The sequence below is a fragment of the Struthio camelus genome, chromosome 3, assembly GCF_040807025.1.
Source record: "Struthio camelus isolate bStrCam1 chromosome 3, bStrCam1.hap1, whole genome shotgun sequence".
Lineage (NCBI taxonomy): Eukaryota > Metazoa > Chordata > Aves > Struthioniformes > Struthionidae > Struthio > Struthio camelus.
In genome coordinates this window covers 86,568,611-86,596,265 of record NC_090944.1, presented here as the reverse complement: position 1 = coordinate 86,596,265, position 27,655 = coordinate 86,568,611, and the positions used below count along the sequence as shown (strand labels likewise).

Here is a 27,655-nt window from a genome sequence, read left to right as displayed (position 1 = left end):
GCAATACTTTGGGTAAGAATACAACTCAGAGGCAAAATAAATGTCAAATATAAAGAATTACTATTTAAATTGCAATGTACCTCTGGGCTGAAATGAAAATATGGCTTATATAATCCTAAAAATAGCCATTCTTGAATTATGAATATAAATTGATTTTTTATTTATTGAGAAAAGAATATGTGAATACAGCCAGACATGCCTTAATGAATGGGCTCACAGTTTTGATAATACATTTAATTTTGAATTTCTATTACTTTTCCTTAATACAATGTTAATTTAGTTTATGTTCTTGCTACAATTTATTGTTTCTAGACCGTCCATCTTAAAGGAGCACACCTAAACAAAGACGTATTTTATTCAACTGTGTTTATATTAATAAACTATAGCTTAAGTAAAACTTTAAGTAGGGAGAGTCCACTTAGATGAGGATGAAATTAAACCCACAGTATTAAGCTTAATTTCAAAGGAAGATAAAGATATAAAAGGTATTTATATACAGGTCTCTCTAAAAAGAGCAGAAATTGAAGGTCCAGAGCCAGTGATGATTAACTGTAGTTAATAACAAACACATTCATGAAAAATACTTGGAAAACTCAAGATATATTGCAACTAATAAATATGAAATGCAAATGCACTTGACCAATCTTAACTGATAGTTACTTGAAACTATTTATTTACATTCATTTCAAATAAAGTTGTTCATGTATTATCTTTTCATCTAGATTCGAAATAAATGTTAGAAAAGGGACAATAAATGGCCTTAATAAATTCAAAAAATTTCCTTTTGTTTTGTCACTGCTTGGTCATTTTTTGTACGCTTTACATTATATATGTTTTGTCCTGTATCGCAGGAAATAATGATCTGCAGATGAGGGAAGTTTTCAGATGTTCTGAGACCATTTTATCCAAACGGTACTCAACGAAGGTTTGGCTGAAAAGCCTATGAATTTCATCCTCTCTTTTTAAATGTATAAGTGACTAGAAAAAGCATTTCCTTAGTCAGAGAGCTGAGGAATGCCAATTTCAGTTTCTTTAGAGTATGCTTACTAGAAGTCTGCCTACTAGCTAACTTCTAAATAAGGTATTAAATAATTTTTTAGATTGCTCTCCACTACTTTTAGTGATCTCACTAAGCTGTGGGGATGAGGGGGTACACTCCTACTATTTCTTAGGAGAACACTAATTTGAGTGCTGAGTTATGCTTCCTGGGAAACTGCTGGTGAAAGCTACAGTCAGATCATCCTGAAGAAACTGCAGCATGGAAGAGATGCAAATTAAATCATGCAAAAAGTTGCCATGCCATACTACCTCAGAAAATAGTTCCATAGCAACCATTTCCCTGCCAACCATTATAGTCCACGCTGAAAAATCTTCCCTAGATGCTAAAAAAATCAGTGCAGTTTTAATTAGAATAGCAAATACTTCCTAAATAACAATGTTCAGCAAGCTGCCACATAAAGGCACCTAGTAGCCTAGAGGTTTATGTCCACATAGTCTTCCCCGTTACCTTGGAAAAAAGAGGAATCATGGAAGCAAACAGGAAATACAAAAATTTGGACAGGACATACTAAAATCTGGATAGTATCTCCTGCAGTTGCTCTCCTGTTTCATCACTTCGGGTACATCTCGGTGTGTTGTCTGCAAGCACTCTGTTAGGTTATTGCATTCTGAAACCATCATTAGAAAGCGAACAAGTTTGAAAGATCACCTCCTACCCTTCAGTAAACAATCACACTGATTAATCCCCTTGCCTAAATATGCAAAACACCTAATAATAGAGATAGGCCATTCAAAGAAGAGCTACTACTTTCTTAGGGTGCAGTTCTGTTACTCAGTCAAAGCAGACAAAAGAGTCTGTGACACTGCTACAACATGCCTCTTCACTAACTTTTCATAAAGGAAATAGGTGAAACGGACCCTTCTCAATTCAAGGAGATTTATGTCATCCTTTACTATTGATTTTAGATCTTAGGACTTTATTCTTCAAATTTGACTCATGCTCTGGATAATTACTGAGGAAAAAAACATTTCAAGGTCTTTATACCAGGATACGTAAGAAAACATTTCAGTGAAACTGAAAAGATAGTATGCAGAAGAAAGTCTTACATCTCATTATATTTAATATAACTGGCTAAATTAAAGCAACTTCAGTTTTTCTAAATTGTTCCATATATTAAATTATTACTAACAAAGATGCAAACTAGAAATGAAATATATCATTTTATTATAAACTGTTCAGTATGCCATTTCATCAAAATATTTTAACACTTTCCTGCTTAGAAAGTCTTTGAAATATTAAGAATAAAATTCATTCCTCCCAGGCAATCCAAATAAAAGTTTTGTAGGATGGGATTTACATATTCCATTCAAATAAGATTACCAGTAATTTCTAGAAGAAAGACCTTGGTATGTTTAGGAACTTTCTGGAAAAGAATATCTTAAAATTATTCTTCTTTCTGTGGAGAAGCTAAAGGAGTCTTCCCATACTCCAGGCTTAACTTAGCTCAGAACAATGAAGTAGTTTTTATGAGTGATATTCCACATCACATTCCCCATAAACATTGAGATTCTGCTGCAATGGATGTCAGCTGGTTAAGAAACAGTTTCAGCTGTCTTAGTATATTTTTCCATGACATGTACTATAGATTCTGTTTTACTGTACTGCTATTTTTCCTATCACTGTTTGTGTGGATACAGAAAATTTGTGAAATTAAATGTTTCAGTTGTTAATGCTTTGCTGTAAAGATTATCAGTAAGGATATAGACTAAGTTAAAATGAATTTTAGATTACTCTCCTTGATTATTCTGTGATATTTCCAGCCAACTGAGAGAGTGATGAGTCCAGCCAACTGAGAGAGTGCAATCTTCAATGGAAAACAGAACAGAGATGATATTCTGAGCTGGCTATAAAATGCAAGTATTTTATACAACTTTATATTTTTATTTAAATACAAATACATACATATATGTTTAATTGTTTGAGTCTCTTCTTAATTTCAACCATTCCAGAAAAATTCTTGTGCTTCCAGACAATGGGAGTCCTTAGCATTATACTAACCATCTAACCCTTTGAGCAGCCCTTTGGTTGCAGAGATACAGCACCGCCTAGTTTCCTTTGCACTCTAACATCCATAAAAATAAGAATTTGTATCAGTTTTATCTTTTGCGAATAAAAATTATACTATTCTCAGATTTCAGCTAGCTCATATTCCACTAGGTTTCTATATGATAATGAACTTGCCTGCCCAGTTTAGACATACAATAGTGATGTAGCCTGGCTTAGTGCCACAGAGAGTTATAGTCTGAGCTAAACACTTGATTTTAGAATGGCCACCTCCAGCATGGTTCAAGATAGCAGCCACATATAGCAGCAAAATCCTTTCTGTTCTTACTAAACTGCACCCACTTTAGTCACAACCCAACAAGAGGTCTCAAGAATAACACAGTCAACACACAAATGGATTGGTTCTTGATTTCATCAAAATAAAAATGCGAAACATTCCTACTGTTATCATGTGACTAAGATTAGTTTTCAAGCTACTAAAAGGCATGGATAAAAGCTGCTTACTGAAAGGTATTTTCTTCAATGTATATTGATGCATAAGCTTTTATAGCTCTATGAAAAGTTTAAGATATATCAACTAGTGCTTTTCTAGGGAGAAAGAAACAAATATGAAATTTTGATTTGGGTTTTTTTTAATATTTTTCTTTAAGAAGATATTTCTTTACTCAACAATGCAGAAATATTCTTTTTTTTCTCTTCAAAATACATTTAGCAAATTCAGTATGCAAGAAGTAGGTTATAAATGGATGAAAATAGGACAGTACAATAAAAACTGGTTTGAACTCTAATTCAGGAACACTTTCAGTACAAACAACTACTTACTTACTAGTTACGCTACAGGAGTAAAGGTTCTAAAGTTGCAACACTGAGCATTGTCGTCTTAGGAAAAGCAATCGTTACAGTTGCTGCATAATACAAAATGTGATATTTGTCCTTCACAATAATATGATACAGTTTTTAATTATATAATCAAGCTTCCCCTGCGCCTCCCCTCCCTGAACAGGATTGATTTATTTGCTATGTAGAAAGAATCATACTCGTAGAAGACATATGGTGTAAATTTATTAGCAGTTTGTTGTTTACGCAACCCTTGCTTCTTTTGTGAAGAAACTGGAAGGTGTATTGTCACTAAGACAAAAGAATTTTAGGAAAAAAAGAAACAGGTGCATATGAAGGATGCCCTGGAATGTTATATTCTCTTTTTGCCTCTGTCAAAAAGCAAGGGTCCAAGACCATCGAGTATTTTACTTTAGAATTTTCAAAAGTTCTTGACTGTCCACTCTTTTTTTCCTAGAAACCTTACATTTCAGAGTCCTGGATCTGATTTAAAGAAGTGCCAAGTAAAACAAACAAACAAACAAACAAATATATACATTAAATTTAAAAAAGAGAGGAAATGATTGTTTCAGGTTTGGCTCAAATCACATCTTTACTCAAACAAGAGCTATATATTTCTTTGGACTAAGATAGTATATTTTAATTTTAAGCAATTTTAAAACATTTATTTAAAAATTTGAAGAAGAGTTTCAAAAGTCAGTCAATTAGAGCCTTCATAAAAATAGTATAAGTCAGCAGAAGCTGTATTTTGAACAGATAAAATAAACAAAATTAAGTAATCTGAATGGTCCAGTCTTAGAAGAAAATTACTAGATTCTAATTAAACTAACCATTAACATTATTAATATAATTATCAGGTTTAGGTTAAGGTTAGAAATTTACTACAATATCTCCCTCTATCACCTTTCTTTTTATCTGCAAGACAGGACTAACAGTGTATCCCTGACCTAAAACAAACGTTGTGAAAATAAATTGATGAACAATTATAAGCTGGTCTGAAACTACACTTACAAGCACTATAACAAAGCACATCACTAAAAAGGATGTGAAACAACATATTACTCAGGTAATGTTCTTAGGAAACATTTCTTTGATATTCTGTCTTTTTAAATTTTATCTAGTTGTAAAATCAATTTAAGAATTCTTCTCTCCTTCCTTCTGCTGTTTCTTTCTGCTCCTCTGTCACGGTTCACTGCCTTTCCAGTTGCACCAGTACAAATTTCTGTGTGGTTGCACTACACCCCAAGTTACTGTAACGACCTGATTAAAAATAAAATAAACAGAAAATAAAACACACCCATAAAAATAAAATAAACAGAAAATAAAACACACCCATAAAAATTTTTTATCTGTTTTAAAATCTATCATTGCAGTGATCTGGTTAATAGTGTGACACCTAAGTGCAACTGAGGGAGCAGTGAACTGTGGCACAGGACATGAAGTAGCAGATGGAACTTTTAATCTGATCCTGATGAAACAGAAAGTGCTTATGTAGCTCTATCCCAAGTGAACTATCCATCCTACATATTAGATGAAGTAGAGACCCTAAGAGAAAAATATATGATTCTATAATTAATAATAAATCAAAATATACATTTCGTTGTATGTCAAGTATGCAATTTCCTGGCTTGTTAAAAAAGTAAATTGAAAATTTAAGAAAATTCATTATGTGGTATCATATCAACCTGAAAAAGATTTATCAGCAGGGATGGAACATATAATCCAAAAAGTAAGACTATTTCTACAGGAATTAAAAAGGTTGTTGGTTGTCAGATTTCTATGGAAGAGAACAGAACCAGAAAGAAATTTTCTCAGAAATCCAGCAATATTACTAGAACAAAGTATCTAACTGTTTTTAAATATAGCAGTTGTTCTTGCAAATAATACTGAGGAACATGAAAAAAGGCCAAAATAACTACGCTCAGGTTTCATTCTTATAGGTCAGTTAGATTCATACTGCTTACTTTAATCTAGCCTCAGTACAGCAACAGAGTGCACCCCAAGGAGCGCACTCAGATTCAAGAGCTTGGAGGGACTTTTGGATCCCACAGGTCAGATGTAGCCTGACTGTCCAACACCACATCTTATAGGCTTTGAATACATTTCTATACTCTCCTGTTTTCTCCAGTTCATGCTTGAAAACTCTTCTGTATATAAATCATTCCATGCTACCAAAAAGAACAAAATGTTAATAGAAGATATTCAAGCATCTGAAGACAGTCAAGTAATAAACACAAGCTAATGGAGGAATGAGAGGTTCGTTGAGCTAAGCTTATGGTTTTTTAATGATAAAATGTCATATGGCCTTTTGATGTCATTGGATCCTTCATATGAGTAAATTACCCATGTGTACAAGTCATATATGGAGAAGACTCCCAGTGAGCCACTCTTCAATTTTCCATATTTTTATATATAACAGAAAGCAAGCTAAAACTGGGTGCCAGAATTCTAGAATTCTAGTTTTCTACATTCATAGTAGTATAAAAAAACAGCTTCTCTCTCTCCTTATCTCAAGTTCTTCTGGTTTATTTGAAATATTTTTCAGTACTACCTGAGTAGTTTATATACTTGCTTGTAATATTTTCTTCTAGTTTTTTATGAAGAACTAACTCATTACAGAAGGATATTTCATACTTTTTACCTTCAGACGCTTACTATTACCCCAAAATATTGCACCAACTGCAGTATTGGACATTCTTACTGCAATAGCAGCAAGTGATTCCAGGATACATAGTTTACTGGTGTATGTAAACGTGTGCACATGTATATATTCACATGATGACACAAACACACAATTTGGAGATTATAATTTCCTAGCAACACTTAAAGTGACCATTGCTTTTTCTATAATATGTGAACTTTCTATTTCCTTTTCACTTCCCCTCCAAACACTAAAGGCAAAGCCTGATACTAGGAATGATGAGTAACTGTATTAACAGAATTTCAGTTTAGAGGGGTCTGAAGAAATTTGAAGACTAGGCCAACAAAAAGCCATCATGAAGCTCAATAAAAAGCGCAAAGACCTGCAGCTGGGATGGAGTACTGTCCTACATCAGTACAGTCTGGGAACTGATTGGCTGAGTAGTAGCCCTGCTGGTAAACACTTGATGGTTATGGTGATTACCATGCTGAATGAAAGCCAATTGTGCTCTTATCACAAATAAGGCAAATCACATCCTGGACTACATCAAAAGGAGTGTGGTCAGCAGATAGATGAAGTTTATACTTCCCTTTATTATGCACTGGTGAAGTCACATCTGGAACACTATGTCCAGTTTCTTCCCACCACACCTTTAAGAAAGATGCTGAGAAACAGGAGACAGCTCAGGGGAGGGCTACCAAGATGGTCAGGGACCTAGAGCATGTGACCTACAAGGAGAGACTGAGAGAGCTGGGCTTATTCAGTCTAGCAAAGAGGAGGGGAATGGGATCTAATAGCAGGCTACAACCACCTGAAGAGAAGTTACAAAGATGCTGGAGCCAAGCTCTTCTAAGTAGTGGCAGATGGCTAAACAAGGGACAACAATCACAAGTTAGGGTTTAGAAGGTTTGAACTTCAGGGAACTTCAGAGGACTTCAGGGAAAATGCTTTAACTAGAAGGATAATGCAGCACAGGAACAAGCTAGTTACAGAGACTGTGGAATCTCTGTCCTTGGAGATTTTCAAGACTCAGCTAGAGAAATCCATGGTTGATTTGATGTAGCTTTGGTAACAGTCCTGCTTCAAGGAGGAAGTAGCACTTAATGACATCCAGAAGTCCCATTCAATCAACTTTTCTGTGATTCCATCAATATATGAGCTGCTATAAGAGATATGTTCCATTGTGCCTTGCACAAGCTGTGCCACAACTGAGTTAGGAAAAGTAATATAGCTTCTAATCTAGGCTACAGCAGACATTCTAACATCACAATGGAACCTAGAAAGTCAACTATTCCATCTTGTGCAATGGAACTGCCACATATTTTTCCATCCATTTGATGAATAACTGAGGAGTATAGCATATGTTATCTGAAATTTTCTGATAAAGCCTGAATGAGCAATGGCTGTGAGAAGGACAAAACCCAAATTTTCTGTTTTGGAAGAAATGCCAAACATTCATGTGTTCAATGAAAATCCAGTAACAGATCAGTGAATTAGTAATGTTGTGTTACCAATGTAAACTGTAAATAGCTTCTGTGGGTAGGATGAATCAACATTGTATCCTTTAGGTAAAGATCTAGAAAGCAAGCTAATAACGCTATGGAAGGAATTTATGGAATGACTTACAGTGTTTATTTTGTTTTTTTTTTGTCCCCTCATGAATGTACAGATACTTTTTTTAGATCTAGAATAATTATCCCATTTGAATTTTCATTTTTTATTAAAATGAACACAGATTAGAAACTCCTTGGACATATATTCAGATGAAATTAACTCTGTTGTTCCAGAGAACCATGCAAATTCTTATTATACAAGCCACTTGTAAGAGAGACCCCTTCAAAAGAAAAAGAAATTTCAAAATCCACTGAATGCTGGAACAGAATAACATAACTCAGTTGGTTAACATAAAGATTGGTCTAAAAAGAGACCTTTTTAAGATTCATGAAAATAAATGATAATATTTCTGGAAGGGGCATAGGGAAGAAGTAGCACTATACTTACTCAAAACTCTTTATACTACTATCACATTTACTGCTTGCTGACCTATAATGGATATCATGACATGGAACTACAGAGAAAATTCGAAGAGGGAGATGGATGACATTAATAGAAATGTTTATTCTATCTTGCAGATGTAGAAGGCCAATAATAAAATAGTTGGTGGACGCTGCATCATTTTTGCTGTATAGACAGCATGGGTATAGACACCTAAAGCCTTGAAATCACTCTTTAGTCTTTTTAAGTATGCAATACATCGTCTGTGTATCTGTTACACAACTGTAACCTCATAAATGACAAATTATCAAAATTGTTTTAAACTTCAGGAACAGAATGATCTGTAAAATTTAAGCCTATCTTGTTGTTCTAGTAGTTGTCTTTGAATGTCTTAACATTTCAGATAGATAGATTTATGGCAGAGTAAAGATATGTCCTAAAAATGAATGGACCTTCATTATTTATCCCCCTCAAGATTTTGGTTGTTCTTTGTCTAAACATTCAAATTTATTTTCTGCTATTGGCTACAACATGATTTTGAAAGAGATGGATTTCATAACTAGACATCTCCATTTAGAGAGTAGTAAAGGAACGAATAAATATTAATAGGAGGGAAGTAACTTTTTATAAGACTTATTTTAAAGAGTTACAACTCAGAATGCTTTTGTGCTGCTGCAATAGAGTGCCAGACATGTTCATGAGAACTTCAGACATCAATCCTGCTATTCAACACTTTTGTCATTCAACATTTTCTTTGATGTCATAGGACTAGTATGTTCCAAGGAAAAAACAAAGGCATTATTCTCTTCTTGAAATATATTTATGTGCCACACACACATAGCCTTTTTATAAAAGACGCAACGAAAAGTTAAGAAAATCTTCAAACACCAATCACAAGGTAGAAGACAGGAAAATCAGAAGGCTTAGACAGAAAGACTAACTAACTGGATCAGAGTTCATTTCTACAAACTGTCCCAATTTCCCTGTTTCTACTAGACATACAGATTAACACCTGAGTACATGAAGAATTACGGTCAACTGATTATGTCTGTAGAAGCCTACACTAAGATTTTAAAAGGGTTTCCAAAATCTAGGAACACTTCTTAAATTTGGAATTACATACAATAAAATCTGTTTGATTGTTCAAATGTGCTAATAGTCATGACCTAATTTAAGTCACTGTATGGATGAAAAAAACCAAAATGTAATTAGGGAGGTAGATGAAATGTTATTTAATATATTGCCTCTAGATGCTGATATTCATTAGCTCTGTAGGAGATTTCTGTAGTATTTTAAATATAAACTTTCCTCATTATTTGTAACTTAAAAAGAGAAGTTAAGCCTGTCTATTTGAATAACATTCAGAACGCAAAACTACATGACAGGAACTGTTAAAATTCTTTTTCTTTCATTTACATCACATGAAATCCAAAGGCCCAAAGCACTTTGTACAATGTCAATGGAATAATCATAGTCATCTTAAAAATTTCTATCATCTTTACTGTATCAAAAAGGGATTTCCCCCAGTAAGTCACATGAATTTCAAAGTCTCCAAGAAGAATCAGACCAACAACCCAAGTTAGAGAGCGGCTACAGTGTGTTGACTACAGGATCTAAGGCTGGGGGTGTTTTCACATTTAGTATTCAGTTATTGTAAGCAGAACATGAATAGAAATCTCATGTATGTTATAAATGCAATTTTAAATGTACCTGATATGACAAGAAAATGATGTAAATAATTTCCAAAATAAATGGATATGTACATATCAACACAGCATATGGAGGGAATGTGGTTTTAAGTTGAAGTACCATTAAGGACATAATGGAAATGTTTTCAGGCAGTTAACATTATTTAATAATGTACCATTATTTCTATGCTTTAGTTTCTTTACCTGCGAAATATCCATGTTTCAGAAGCACAGTGAGGTCTTATTCATTAAACAATAATATGTTTTGACATTTTTAAAAGAAAAGTAATGCAGAAATACAAGATCATATTGCATGATCATTAGCCTAATGATACTACTTGCATAGGATCTACTGCAAGAGAGCTCTGGAGAGCATCTTGTTCAACCCCACGCCCAAAACAAAAGATAACTTCAAAGTTAGATTAGTTTGCTTAGGGTCTTGTCCCTTGTCGCAAATTGTGACTGTGGCTTCTTGCTCTTTTGTTGTGCACCTCTGAGAAGCACTTTCTCTATTAACATCCCTTTCAGTAGTGAAGGACCATAATTAAATCTCTGTTAGCGTTCTCTTCCTAGCTTACCCAACCCAGTTCCTTCAGCTTCTCTCCATATGTCATGTGCTGCAGGTCCTTGAACATCTTGGTGACCCTCCTGCTGGACTCCGTCCAGTTTGATGACAACTGTTTTGAGGGCCCAAAATTGGCACAGAATTCCAGATACAGCCTCAGAAATGCTGAAGAAAGGGGAATAATCATTTCCCTCAAATCCCTGTCTTAATATTGCTAATGTGATCCAGTATATGATTAATCTCATTGCTGCAAGGGTACACACTGGAGTCATGCCAACCTTCCTGTCCACCAGGACCAATAGGTCCTTTTCTGTAGAGTTGCTACTAGAAGTCCATCATTCTTCAACATTTTATTTCACTTCAGAAAAAAGAAATTTGTCCAATTTTGAACTTCAAAAATCTAACTCTAGTGTAGAGTCAATAAGCATAAATTACAGTGTGATACATGTTAAAAATTAAGATAAGCCTAAGAACTTTCACCTAAACATATATAAACAAACAATGAGAAATATTTTAAAGTGCCAGAAGCATAACATGTGACAATAAGTTTGTGGATACTCAAAACGTTCGGGATCTCAGACAGAAATTTAGAAAGGCAAGGACTTTGATGAGAAAGTAAATACTGTCTTTGTTATAGTTTTGAATGCATAGTGTACAAGCAAGACATACAGTCTTTCTTTTTTATAGTAACAAAAATGAAGTGCCAACAGTAGTAAACAATGTGGCAAAAAAGAAAAAAAAAACATGATTCTGGAATAAAGTCACAAACTAAAGCAGATGGTGGGCGTTTGAAAGGAGTACATAGTTGTTAATGCGCTAACAAAGCATTCATACTGTGATTAATAGCAACAGAACAAAGATCTGGTGAACAAGAAATGTAATAACCTGTCCCAGAAATTACAGACTATTAGCTATTACACTTGTAGCTGGTAAACAAGTTGGAATGATTATTAAAAAAATATAATAAAAAATACCCAGAAGAAAATTTCGTAGGATATAAAGAGAATAGTTTGCTATGGAAAACTGAATCTCTTTAATTTATTAGAATTCTTAAAAGATCAATAAATTGTAGGCAACTGAGAAACATCTGACAGAAGCTCTATGTTAACTAGAAGACCTTTCTCTAGAAGGCCATTAAAATGGATTTTTGCAAGGTTCTTCATAAAGAAGTAATATGTATTGGAGGATAGGACAAACATTTCTATGAGGGAAAAAAAAAAGATAGGTTTAAAGTTAAGAAGCAAATAGCAGCAGAAAGTTAACTGTTCGGTACAGTTAGTAGAGAATATTTGGCTCACTAAGTCAATGATTTAGGCAGACTGACTTCAATGGGAATTCGTGAACAAAGAACCTGACTATTTAACAACTCTACCAAGTATTTGAAAGCATTCTGTAACAAACACCCACCAAACAATGAGACTCAAGCATTATGCTTTGCCGAAGGACAGAAAGAGTTACAAATAGGTGCATGTTATTTCTCTGGTCATGGTAGGTTCCACTGGTTTAGTGAAATTCAATTTGTATGGTAAGACATGGAAGACATGATTCAGATCTCTTGCATATAAGGTTAATTACTTCTGCTAACTCAGATCAGACACAACTACTTTTAAAGTTCCTGGAAATAAAAGGTAGAAGGTTTTATCTGGTTATCATGTTATCACATGGTTTATCATGTTATATCACAATTTTCCTTATCTACAAATGAGAATGTACACAGAAGTGAAGAGATTTCATAGTTCATATAAAAATATTAATGTTTAAAAAATAAAAACTTAAAACTATCACTCTAATGTGTTTGTGCTTTGCCCTGTGGAAGAACAGGGTAATAGTTGTGAGTCTGTTACAGAAGTAACAGCAGTGTAAAAGGCTGCCACTTTATAATGAAATATACAGAGGCATAGAATTAATTATTGAAGCAGAGAAAACATAGCACTCTTAGAGATAACTCACTTTTACACTGTATCGGGAAATCAGGTTTATCAGGAAATCAGATTGATAAAACACAAGATTAAGAGGAATAGAACAATTCTAGCAGTCCCTGCATGTATTTGCTATCTTTCAATTTTAATCAAACAATCTAATACTGGTCTGTAACTTGAAGTTACAGATCAGGACTGATGCATATCTACTCATTTAAGGATTATTTTAACATGGTACCACATTAGGTTATAATGTTTTCAAAATCAGATTAATGATCTACGAGCTTAAATACATGCATAAATGATTATTTGGGAAACAGGCATGGGGCTGAAGTTCCTGCTCTCAATGATTACTATCTCTTATTTGATGGTTACTAGCTGTGTCTAACTAATGCATCATGTCAGCATTCCAAATGAACTTCATGCAAAGTCAGGGAGATAGTTTAAATCACCTTCTGAGGTGGCAAATCCATATAAGCTTTTCTTTCTATGCCCTGATAGCAAATAGTTTTATTGTCCTAATTATCTGCAACTCTGTAAAGCAAACATAAGTATTACCTTGTTCCCTGTAATCTGATGTGTCTAGAGACAAGAAGTCTCTGAGAGACTGGTGGCAAGCAGTCTTTATTAACAAGTTATGTGAACAGGAAGTTATATTCACTTCTTCCTTTCATACTTGTTATACATAGCATGAGGACTTGTGGTATAGCTGGACAGATAGAATTTTATGGGTTTCCTTGAATATCTCACAGAAATAAATATATCAAAGTTATCATGATAAACTTATCACAAATATTATTTTGTTATGTATTTCTGATTTCATTTGTAAATGAATTATTTGAAAAAGTTCAAAGTGAAAAATGCATAAAATTCCATGCATAAATTCAATAAAGATCAATTTCTTTCTAAAAAGCAGCAACTTACCAGATAACCTTTATCTCAAAAAATTTTTTTAAATTATGTTCTCATTTTTGGGCAGTTTGTAATATGGTGGCTATGACTATATACCTTTTATATTTTTTAGAGAAAGAATAGGACTACTTTGGTAACATTACTTAAGGGTTTTGACAAGGTATTTTTTCTTATCTCATCAGAGATAGGCATAGAGATCAAAGCATACAATGAATGAAAAACAGCACAGCAGAAACAAGAAATAAAATACACTTTTAATTTTACAAAAAAGGGGTAAATGTAGCTCTCTTGGTCTTTAGCTTAAACTATAAATTTCCAGCCAAGTCACTAAATTGCCAAGTAATATTTCAGCGCAGACTGAATCAACCACTCAAAATTGTATGCAGGCAAGAATTTTAAATAGGAAAGTAAATTCTTTCTCTGAAAGGAGTAAAATAGTCTTAATATCCGTGACTAGCCTAAATTCCCAAACTTAGGTATACTATGCAATTTTACATCTCCTAATAGCTATTCCTCTTTCCATACAAACTGCTGCACATAAGCAGGACATCAGATTTTGTCACATACATAAAAAGGACTGCAGTTGTCACTGTTTTCACCTGGTTCACATGTTTTTTTCTGTAAGCATATTCACATGTCTGTGAATCAAGCAAAAAATTCACATTAAAGATCAGCTAATATGGCACATTGTCTTTGATATCATAGAAACAAAAATTAAACAACAATGCAAAGAAAATTGAAATTCATCTCATTTTAATTTAAATTTGGCACTCCAGCTTGGGTTTTGTTAAAAAGAACATTTCTCTCACAAGTCATAGGCTTTATCCTAAGCCCTCTGTTTATTCACCTCGGAACAATGAGAGCAGAAAGTTTCAAGTGCTATTATTAAATGGCAGGTGAAAGCAGGGCTCTTCCACCTGAACAGGCTTCTTAAGGGTCCAAAAGGATTAAAGAAGACAAAGAGTGTGAGAACATCACTTAGGTTTACGTAGGCATTTATGATCTCGTAAGTTTATGACCACCATCTTCTGACCCTCAGGACCATTTCTTTGGATATGAACAGAACATGCCAACACAGGTTAGTAACTGAGGATCCTCTGAAAGCAATGGATATCACACAGTTTTAGAATTACAATGCAGGGTTTTTTTTTCTGTTTTTCTACTTAGATATTATATTAGAAAAGAAAGAAATACGAGAAATGATGGAGAAGTTCACAAAGAATTAATGCCCGAATTGGTAAAATGGCAATTTCATTTACTAAATTATATACAATTTGGTGACTGAAAATAACAACTGTGAGATTAAATCATTCAACTTAACTCAATTGCTATTTTTATTTTAAAATACTAACTTACAGACAAGAAAGCTGAAATGTTATCAAAAGCTCTGAAAGTTATTTACATGCTTTAAAAAGCCAATATTTTAGAAAAATATTCTTAGAAATATAATGAGATGTCAACTTGAATGGGTGAAGAGTCAAAATAGTACCTAGACTTGTTTGTCATTGGACAGCTGGAAGAACACTGGAAAGGGTGAACCAACACAATTCATCACTATGTCAAGCATCATTCTAAGAAGAAAAAAAAAATCATGCAACTTCACTACAGAGAAGACATAGGTGGCAGCTTAGACATCATCAATAGGGACCATTCATGCCATTAACACAGCTGAAGAAGGAGCAGGAAGACATCAGATTCATATTACAGAGGTAAAAAAATGAACCTTTTTCTTCAGTAAATGTTCTTCTTTGCATTCTATGTATTTAAATTTATTACTTATTTTTAGATAAACACACAAGGAGAAAACAAATACTCTTTAACTGGGAGAGCTGAAAACTATAAAAAATTAATAAAATAGATGCGTCTATCTAGAAGTTGATGAAATACAATACACATACAACCCCAGATTATCTGTTTTTGTTGGATTATGTTACTTCGTCAGAGCTGAATCGCACTGCAGTGCAATCTTCATTATAAGATGAGATTCACCATTAAAACACAACTCATGGTCCTAAGGAGATACAAATTTAGATTGACGTTTAGGTTAAAATGGAAGCAAACCTTTTTTTTAGCCTCTTCCTAGCCTGATCAATTTTTAATCTAAATACTCACATCTCTTTCAAGATCGCTATTTTCTCAGGTACTTTTTATCTATCTTTTTATAATAATTCTTTAAATAAGGCATGGATTTGCCTGCACATACAAGCAGAATATATATTTTAAAACACAGAAAATCAGTTCCAACATATGACATTAAATTAGCTATTTTAAAATACAATGTGCTAGTTAGTTTTATTTGGGTTTTAAAAAATACTGTAAGTATAGACTTCTACTAAGTCCTGAGGCACATAAATTGTTACAATATAAAGAGACTGTTTCAGCTGATATTTCTTTAAAACCACAGTAACACATATTTTCTATCTGAAACTGAAGGAAGTCACAGGAGAGAAAACTAGCAATCCACAGATTCCATTACTTAGTAAGAATAATGCAGAATTTATAATTCCCTAAAAATGCCTGCTTTCTGATTATTAATATAAAGAAGAAGAATGCCATAGGGCGTTCTTAAAAATTAAAGATAATCTTTTTGGTCAGGATAGCCCATTGCATACCCGGACTACTGTCACGCCAAGGTACTGCTATTTAACGTAAATATAGACTCAGTCTTCAAAAACAACTGCTTCACATGCAAACAAACCAATCACCTTAGTAGAATTTTAAATTGAATTGTATTTTTAAAGGTCTTTGCCATTAATATCTCAAAGATGTATTAACATTAATCAGAAAGTAGGAGATACTAAGAAAGTTACACAATTATGATTAAGAGCAAACACATGTAAACATCTTTTTTCTTATTTTAGAAGGCAGTGACATTGTCTCACCTACTCCAGTGCTACATAGTAGCAGCAGAAGTATAGCTTGAGTGGGTCTAATCACAAGGCATTTAACACATGCTTATATCTCTGCAGGAAGAGAGCCCTTGCATGCCACGATACTGGATAGCTGTTTTACTGAAGAGAATTGTCAACAAGTTTCAAAGGAAGAGGGAATTAGAATAAAGAAAAGGTTAAAATGTAGGGCTTGCTACTTTAGGGAACCTTCAAAAAACTTTAATCTCAACGATTTCCATTCAAGAACAGATTTATGCCTTAGTAAAACACGTAAAAAGTCTATCTTATTTGAGTTTAAAATTTAAACCAGATCCTGAAAGGCTATCCTCATGAATAACTTTACATGTAGACAAACTCTTTACAAATAAGCAAAAGGTGATACACATGAAAGGGTCAACAGAGAGGAAAGTAAAAGAAAACAAAATTAGGAGCAAAGAGATACTATTAATTAACAAAATAACAATGTGAGGAGCAAGAGCAATGCTGTGCCCAAATCAGAACTCCGCAGAATAGGAGATGTGAAAATGAATTTGAGGTGAAAGGTTCATAGATGTTAGTGACAAGAAAATGATACAGAAATGATAAGGAGTTAATCTATGCTTTGGAAACAGTATAGGAAACGAAATGGAACTAAGGGAGATAATTTTGCCATATGCACGTCTAGCATGTATAGTGGACAACAAAAATGAAACAGTGAAGACCAACAAAATGTATAGGATGAGACACATATTCACTACAACACCTTTCTAAAGCAGAGCTATTAGCGGAATATGTTTTCAGAATGTCTGTTTTCAGTGATAGTGAACTTTTTCCATGAATTTCTTAAAGACTTAATGACTTAAGTTTTCATTAACCTCTAAAATTTTACTTCACACAATGTCCCCTTTCATAAACTCCTATTATATATATATATATTTAACATATCTCTTCAACATAGTGAAATAAAATGTTTACAATTTGTATTAAATTTTTACAGTTTATTAGCTCCAGAGTTAAGCACATTTTCAACATCTTTACTCAGTAAATAGAATAGGGATCATATCGATTTTAATTCCATTATGCTGGATACTTAAATGTCTGAAATTCTATTTACACAATGAAAATAATTCATAATAATGATCTAGCTAATCTGCCCTGCTGTGCCTTATTTTACTGAGTTATGCAATGTTCAGAAAGTATACTTGTTTACGTGAGTTAGGTCAGGATATTCATGGCTACTTAACACCACATGACTGTGGAAAGTTATAACGCCAGTTTTTTTCTCCCAGCTGCTACAGATACCTCAATTCTGAAACAAAAGCCATAAGTTTATACTTGCAGAGGATGATTCTTCCTGTTATTCACATGTATTTTTTATGGTGCATCTTTGTGTTTTCCAAGTCAAAATCTGCCCAATAATCTCCACATTAAAAGGCTCTTATTTTACAACACTTCTACCTTACCTTTCTTGGCTTAAAAATGCACTTAACTATACACCAAAATTCAAAATTCAGGACAACATAGTTGAAGAAGAAGTTATTCGGTTCCTAAGCCTCAAATCAAAAGATTCACAGCATTTCTCTACCATAAATGAATACAGCAAACACATGCCAATTTTCTATGGTCATGCTGTCAACTCAGTTTGCTTTGTCACTTGCCAGAGAACACTGTAATAATTGGGTAAAAGAAGGAAGGATGGAAGTGATGGACAGAGAAAAAAATCATTCATTAATTGGGAAAGGGCTCAGAATTCACCTTCAGAGTAGACAGAGAAAATTCATCAAAGCCTTATTTGTGGCACAGAACAGAACTTTCTGACAAAAAACAAGTGCTTTTTAAGACAGATGTTTCTGCTTTCAGTTTAAAGATTAAAGTGGAACAAGTTCTGACACTTCTAGACTGAAAGCTCTGTAGATAGGAAAAGACTATTCTGCCTGAAACACAGTAAAATAAGATAACTTGGCTGTATTACCTACTTATCATCTAAAAGTTTTATCCTTTAAGAGATGTAGCTGTTTAACTCAAAGAGGAGGAGCAATTTGTTTTTGTGCTACATGTCAATCCACCTATTTTTGAAACTTACAGCATCACATGTATCCCCTAGGGTCTGTAGGAATGTGAATTGTCTCTATCCAAGTGCCTAGCAAATCATTGTCACATAGCAGCAGTCGACCTTTCTTTTCAATCTATGCACTTTTCAGGAGTTATAAATCAGTTGACTTTCAAGCTCGATGAGATGGCATATGCCCTGGTTTGAAGAACAGATGGAGGCTTGGGGGAAAATTGTTTCTGCAGGCTTGGTACAAGCAGCTCTGCTCCATAAAAGTGAACCACTCGCACTAATTTCTCACATAAATTATATAGGCAGGGAGCACCAGCCCATTCAGCAGAAAATCTTTCATCTAGCTTTCAGAGGTCGTTTAGCAAATTTAAATTAAAGTTATTTCTGATACACGACTGGGTTTTCATTCCATACACTTTCAAGAGATGGCAATTTACATCAAATAAAGGGATGGCTTTAATTGTATATGCAGGGGGGGAAAAAAAGGAACAGTAAATTAACTGCCATGAGATTACTGTTTTCTAAAATTCTGGAATAAGATACGACTATTAATTAGCCACAGAGGAGTTAATAAATGATATATAGCCGCTCTATACTGTAGAAATCAGGTAAACTGTCACTTCTCTGTGCAAGGGCTGTTTCAAACTCCAGCTGAACGCTCGTTCTCAAATTCAGCTTTGGATGTTTTGAAAGAAAGGCAACTTGAGTCATTCCAAGAAAACATCCGTTACTCTTTAGAGGAAACAAATTATTCAGCTTCTAAGTAAATGTATATGTCACATTCTTAATAAAGAAGGTACTTTATCTGAACATGGAGAAAAGTGACATTCTATTAGATTCTTAACTTATAAATATGAAAGAAATGATAAAGATTAGAGAACTGTAAAAAAACTAACTCTGGAAAGAATTAGGTATTTATGAGCCACAAGTGGTAAGACAGAAGAAATTGAAGCCAGTAGCCTCTGATCCATAATGTAACTTAATTCAGTGTTTCACTTAAAGTATTATGTTAAATATAGAAACAAAAAATAATCAATAAGGACATTGTATTGGAATAGTTACTTTGAATTTTATGGGATTTCACAAAAAATAGTGAAAATACAGTGTTTTGATATGAGTCTTTCTTTAATCTCTTACACTACAAATTGCTTCTGAAGACCTGCAAAAAAAGTATCCTTTTCAGAAGTAAAAAAGAATTGAACAGAAAAGAGTAAAATCATGACTGATTTGTAGACTAGTATTAGTTGTGATTAGTAGTGAGCCACTAGAAAAGGCACATGCTCATATAGCCATTGGCTATCTAAATTTTTAATGACTGTTTTAAGTATGCATTTAATTTATGCATCACAATTTAAAGTGTTGTTCAGTTAAAAATTTATTCTAGAAGACTGTTTTGAAAAGTAAGATTTAAAGAGGCCCCTTTTATTTGGAATTAATGTTACTTAGTGGTGGAATGAAATCAATGTAGAAATTTCAGACTTGAGAAACCTATAGTTCCAACACTTTCTGTGACCACAGGCATTACAGCATTGGAAAACAGAAGCACACAAAATTACTTAATTAATTAATTAAGACAACTTTAAGAATGTTGCCTTAAGCAAAAGACACCAGCTTTGTACCCTATTTTAGTCTGTAAACAAAAGACAGTTAGTCTTAGGGACTTTTGAAGAAAAAATAACTACACAAAAGCAACTACATACCTATTAAATATAAATATAAACTTAATTATTAAATATAAATTTAATTAGATATAAACTCTAAAAATTTTAAACATAATTTTCAGTAACTAGGAATTCCTAGATATAAGAAAGAGATTTAAGTCTGCTGTTATCAAAGCGATGAGAATAGCTTCTATAACTTTGGTGACTCAGGACATTTTAATTTACAGCTGATAAGAAATGGATTCCACTCAGCATCATAAGGGACTTCAACACTAACAGATCAGTAGGAAAATTTATGATATCATAAGAAGAAAAAGAAAAAGGATAATGGATATTATTTATCTATAGCAGCAGTAAGGATCCCATTCTAATGCAGTCAATGAGAATTTTGTTGTCTTCTTTAGTAGAAGAGATATTATATTTATTCTGGAGCTCTTTTGTATACTTTCAGGCCAGAGAGGTGGTAGTACATACGCAACATTGCTTAAGTGATTTAAAGATATTTTCATTTAAATGAGAATAAGGTCATAGGCATGAAGATGCAGCTATTTTTTAGCACTATGTATTTGAAGGAAAGGCACGCATGAGCATGGAACTGTGATTAGGATTTTTAACAATAAGAAAAAATCACATGCACATTGGCAACTTTGATAGTCTTTGGTTCAGCACTAGTATCACAAAGATATCATGAAGAGTCACAGAGTCACAAAGAATTATGAATGGCATTTGTGTATACACAAATGTTTATGAACGGTGTTTGGCTTTGCTCACTTCAGTAAAATGTAGCATAAAGATTACTAATAATCTCTAATGTAAGATGATGTAACAGCTATTGCTGCATTTGTAGTTTAAAACTGAAAAATTCTTTCTTGCTACCATGTCACATCTCATGTTTGCTGTATTACTATCTCTACAATAGACTGTTTCACTGTTATTTTAAAAATAAAGTGATTATTTTCCAAACTGCTCCTTTATATTGAATGTGCTAATATAATTGTTTTTTCCAGAGGTACTATTTAGAATTACTTTTTTCCAAGACCTAATTTCTTCACCTCAACTCATATTTCTAATCTCTCTAAATTACTGTGTATTATGTCTAGCTTAAGATATTCCTTCTTCCAGTTGCTCTCTCTTGAATCCATATTGCATTTTTCTGTTGTGCCTAAACAACTGTGTTGGGGACAGACTTAAACAGGATCCCTGAAATGACTAAAAAGAAAAAAAGAAATCCTCTAGAGAAGGTAAAAGTAAGTCTACTGCGGAAGAAAACACTGAACTATGTTATAAAACATTAATGAAGACATTAAATAAAATGGAAACTAGCACCACTTGTGCTGTACCCACTGTGGGTAATCATGATGCATTGCCATTCCTCTCTGTATGCTGTCTTGCAAAAAGCATTCATTCTGCATAACAGTACTTGTGTGGGATTTTCAGGTTTTCTTTAAAATAACACTGTCCTTCCAAAATTTTTTATTAAGGTGATGTTACACATAGTTCAGCAAAGAATAGAAGCAGAAAAAAGTATACATATATGAAAATAAATCCAAAAGAAAAACATTATTTTTCATCAGCAATTTGTTCTCTTTGCTTCTAGATATCTAAGGCTGCAGCTGCATGAGCAGCTAAACTAATCTAAAAGTTGATTGGTGTCAAAAGAAAAAGGTTTTGAGGCCTTTCCCTTCTCTCCCATTCTTCATTGTACTTCACTAATGTTTCTTTCTCCCTCATCAACACTGCTTTAGCACTCACGGACCTTTTTGCAAGCAAAATTCACAGGACTGTGAACATGTTGCTAACTGAGCAAAAACACATCCACTTCTTTTTCCTTAGTTAGCGAGACAAATTTACTCATGTAGGGCCCCAATAAGCATCAGAGCGCTTATTGACACATGACAAGCGTGCATTAGAAACGGAGAGCAGGAGAGGTAAAGAAAAGTTGGATCTTCCTCTTTTGGGGGTGATAAGCTATTACATCATCCTAACTTGTAGAATCACATTTCACCTCTAAAAATTGCAAGGCTTAGTATAATACTGGGGTCATTTTTATGGAAAATGAGCTCATTATAATTAATTGTTTTTAGTTTTGTGATTTGAACTTTGAGAATTGCTACCTAAGTTTACTTAATACAAGATGGGGAACAATATACAGTGTTTATTCGTGTTGATTAATGCCCCATGACTCCACAAAAATATTGAAAGACGTGACCTGAGAGCTTATGCACATGAAAAGTGGTCTCTTGCTTTTCCAACTATATCAGCTGATATGATAAAATATATTACCTCTTGCTGAAAACTTTCCCCTCAAACAAACAAAAGAGGCTGCACTCTCAGAAAAAGAAAACAAACCCCAAAAGCTCAGGTACCTTACGTAAAGAAAAGAAAGATTTTTCTCGCTGCTGGGGATAGGTACCAGCTTAATCATACCGTTCAGAATCTCATACATACAACAGACTAATAAAATAAATTGTGAGACAAGAGATGCTTATAAAAAGTGCAGCCCTGCGACATGTTTAAATTATCTGTAGTCCCCACTCCCCAAAAGAACCTTCAATACCCTGCATGAGCTAAAATGATGGCATAATTCAAACTCATGATTTTAAGTGTGGGAGAATGCTGTCTTCTACCACTGCATCTGGTTTCTATCAACAGGAAATAATTTTGCTACCATAGCCTATACTAGCTCCTGAGAAAAGAAAACTATGTTGGTAATATTTGGGAGGGGCAGAAAGAGGGGTGGAAAGTGAAAGAGGAGAAATGGGTTGGAGAGTAACTAAAATGGTAAGTCACATCCTTAACTAAAGTACCTATGCTGGAAAAAAACATATATACCAAAAGACTGGAAACCATGTTTCTCTTGACATTTTTGCACTAGAGAGGTTTGCATTTTTGAATTTGGTTTTAATTTCTCTGAAATTACTAAAGTTCTTTTGAATAGCTGCTTTTTTTTCTTTGCATAACAATTTTCATAATTAACCCTACACTCCAAATAACTGATTTTTCAAACATTCTGATGGTTTTTTCTAGTATTTTCAAAGACTGCTTTTAAAATACACTCTTAATAATTCAAAAATCCTTTCTTGGTTTTATCAACTTTCTTAGTCAAAGGTTTAATTGGATTCTGACCTTTTAAAATTCAGTAATACATATTTAAAATGGAAGTCCTTTACAGACTTGAGTTATGAGCTCTTATTATTCACAGTTCTGTATGGAATTGTGCAAAAGAACATACTGCTCCATTTTAAAATAGAATTGTGATATACATAAGCAAAAAGAGAACTGCAGAATCCCAAACAAGCAGTCAAAATGCTTATAAGATAAATATTTTAGGACTTTCTTTTTCTAAAAAGATCATTTGCTATTATTATCTAATTTTAAATTAATAGCAATTTATATTCCAAATCTAAACTTCTGCATTTGATACACATCAGAAACATAGTTTCAAATCATATTAAATTATTATCCATTTTCTGTTGAGGACAAAATCAGATGCTTCAAATTTGCAGACATCCTTGAACCTCTGTCAAATAATTCAACCATCAAATGAAAAGTTTATTGCTAGATCTCAACAACTGTTGCTTTATCAAAAAAAAAAGAATATTATATATTTGCATCAATTTTAAAATAATAAAATCTACACACTTCCATGTAATGACTGCAGAGGAGGCATGAGAGTAAAGTAAGGATTCAGTTTAGATATTCAAATATTATATTGGCTATATGTCATTTAACAAAGAAATTCACTGACTGCTAGTAGGTTCCTTTAATGGGGACGAAAAGTCTTTTGTATTTATTGAGTTCATTTTGTATTTCATTTTGTATTTCCTTATGCTTTAATTGTCATAAAACCCAGATTTGACTGGTGAGTAATGCAGACGGCTGCTTTTTCTTTTCATGGATGTAATTAATAAGTCATTCTCTACATTCACCTTTTAAAAGTGATAGAGGGATAACTTTTCCAGTTTTGAGAGCAAAGATTAGACAGTCCTGTCCTCTTTTAGATGTGAACTTGATCACAGTTTATAACATCAGATAATTTTAATTTGTTATTATCAAAACTTTTTAAATTCCTTTTTTTCTCTGGATGATATTTTTTTAAAACTAGGTTCAATCTGCTGTTCTTGTATATAATGATTTGCCAGGACTAGGTTGTAAACATATTCTATCTATCTGTTTTCTTCCATTTGCTCAAAACAGGTTTGTCTGAAGTTGCAACAAATAACAAAAAAGAGGAATGCAGAAATTATGTAGTGTAATATGACAGTAAAATTATAATGCCAATATTACAGAAGTAATCCAGAGAGATGCTTTCCCGAACTTAAAAACGTATGCTAAGAATTCACATAATAGCCAGATCTTGCTATAATGATTTGTAGTGAAATCTAATTTGCTTTGGTTCTTTTTTTAAAGAACAGGTACCAATTAGAGCACCATGGTTCTTATATGCACAGTTAAAACTTGCCTATGCTTAGGATTAATTTGGAGTGTCTTTTCCTAAAAATAGTCTGGTTTTGAAGTAAATAAGAGTAACTAAGCTAGCTGAAGAAAGGTATTATTATTTCAGAATCAAAGGGTCGACACATGCAGTTTTTATGAAACAGTTTTGAATAGTTCCTAACTTTAAATTTATACCCTATCTTAGTCTACAACCATATTTATATTTAGCCAGTCCTTACACAAAATTAATCATGGGCTTAAAATTAGGCATATGCAGAATTTTACAAAATCAAGGTTCAGCTGTGCATTTTAGCCAAAATTTCTTGGTATATGTTAATACATCTCATAAATGTTATAAGCATTTCAGATTCTTCTGCCCTAGCTGAAGATCACTGTGTTGTGTCCACAGAACTACAGCATAGTGAATGAGAGATCAAATTGTTTTCAGAAAAATATTTAGTGTCTGATAATTATGGCTATTTTGTTTTGTTTCAACAATTAGTCTCCATGCCCCCTCAAAATTCAAACATTGCATATTTTGCAGGAAGGAGGAAAATCCTGGAGTATTTCCTTTCTCAGAACAAATCATGTTTTTAAGACCCCCTTGCATTTTCTCCAATGTACCACTGGGTAGACAAGCTAACAAGAGTGAAATGAACCATGCTATACATCACATACAAATTGAACAAAAAAACCTCACAATAAAACAGTGATACTGTACAATTATAGAGAGATTAAAATATCACTGTTATTTATTTGTTTTTTTCCTTTCACAAGAACCAACTGATTCAGGCAGGCAAATATAATTCAGCCAAGATTTTGTAGAACATTTTCTCTAAGTATGTTTCGTTGTTAAAAGCTTTTTTTATTTTCATTTTCATGAATTGAAGCAGTATTAAGTAAAATACATTTCTAAAATAAATTAATTAATTAGATTTATAAACAGATATAATGAACTAATGAAAATCAGCCATTCCACTTACGCTGTATATTTTGACTATTTGAATGTCCTTAAAAGAAATGAAAAAAACAGACCTTTCTTTATCTGTACCTTTAAATATCAACTAATGGTGAACAACATTCTCAGCCTCCTGCAGCAGTGGGCAGCCTCCAGGACATTAGAACCTATCATCTAAAGTAATGTTTGAATTGGAAAACTGCTATTTGCCTACTTCATCTACTTAAACTGCACAATAATCAATGCTGGTCGGGTGCCAAATTAAACAGCCTCAAGTGATTCTACTACCTCTGTATTGTTTTCTTGAGTGGCTGCCACAGAACTCAGCTTGGATTGATTTGTGATACTAAATCATGTGGTACAGAATAAGGGCAATAAGGTTGGATGAGATAGTGCTGCTAGTGTAGGACTGGAACAGTTTGCTGCTATGCGGCCTTCACGAATGTATGCAGAAATGTGTTCAAGAGGGGTTTAATAGCAATAGGAAAGGCAACTGTTGCATGAGATCACAGCCTCTCACATGAGATCTCACTAGCTACACCCCAGTGCTTTAGTGTGGTAGGTGGACATTAGGGCAACAAGACAGCAAATTATGACAGGAAAAAAATATGTGCAGCGTCTTAGATCAGAGACTTGGCTATTATGATCATTGTAAGGTAGTGTATCTTCATACAATTCAAATTCTCAAACACAAACACTTATTCTAGACATTCGGATTTGGTTGGAAGGGTTACAGAAAGCAAACAGTTTAGGAAGAAGCCAACTAAGTAGTCACTAGCATCATCTAGTGGAATGACAGCCTTATTATGGAAGTATGTACAACAAATAACAATTAAAATGTGGTAAATGGTTTGCGTCTCTCAGTCTGATTTTGAGAAATTAGAAGTTATGATGCCCCAAGATATAAATTGAATTTTGCAGAATTTTGCAGATTACCTTTGGGATCTTACCTGGTTTTTCGTGTTGTAAATCTGTGAGTTTTAATCCTGAAGGTGCGTGACTTAGGTCATCTAAAGACCAGTCACAGGGAACAGTGGAATCTCATTCTGATCATTGGTCAGGTCTTGTTGGCTAAAGTCTCCCCTTGCTGCAAGAACTATTTATTGTTTATTATACTGATTTAACATTGCTATGGGCCACAACTGTAATTTCTCATAGCACAATCTCTCTTCTATACTTCAATAAGCAAAATACATAGTTACTAACAAATTATATAGTGCCACTTAACCACACTGTAGGCCTAATCCTATTAGCTTCATTAAAAATAGAATCAGTTCCAAGATCGCAAAATCTCTCTTTTTTTGTGTTGAATTAACACAGTCATGCATTTAAAATTGGGATCATGTTCTTGACATGAACAATTCAAATCACTCTACAAATCTGACATATTTTTCTCAGACATTTCATTTTCATTTTCCGTAACCGTCACTGCTTCCAGAAAAATCTTATTCTATTCCAATAAATAACATAAAAAATAAAGTAATTCATGATAACCAAAATAATTAAATAGTAGGATCAGGTTAAAGATCAGCATTCATTTTTCAAATTAAATTTAAAAGTCTGAGGTAGTTACTTAGAAGATTGGCAATTTTTACAAATAACATCACCGAGCCTTTTAGAGAGAAACACAGTCGCATTAAAATGGAGTCATTAGGCAATACATTTATTTTGAAGCCAATTAACCTTTTGTCAGAGAAATGTCGGAGCTGTAATGGTTTCAGCAGTGCAGGTCAGCCTCTAACAGGGGCACGTATGACAGTGATTACGCTGCCTGACATATGCTGTAGACTGAGAGTACAGCTGTGGAATGAGAATCTGCCTTAGTTTGTATTCTGCTCTGCATTTTCAGGGAGCAGGCAATCTTGACCTATCCATTTAGGTAATTAAAGCTTCTATTTGGAAGTGTCCTGCAGGAAGGTGAAATTTGGGGGAGATAAATGGCTGCTGCTCACTGTATCCAGCCACTTCCATCATTTGATGGACTGCCTGAAATAGGCTGCATTGCCAGGTCCTCATAAAAATAGAGATGAATTGGGCATGAGACAA

At 33.6% G+C, this 27,655-nt stretch overlaps 1 protein-coding gene across 11 annotated transcripts in view; it reads right to left on the bottom strand.

Annotated features, from left to right (window-relative positions):
* Positions 1-27,655, bottom strand: part of PACRG (parkin coregulated) — a 266,415-nt gene that overhangs the window by 163,151 nt on the left and 75,609 nt on the right. The gene's annotated exons all lie outside the window — the stretch shown is intronic.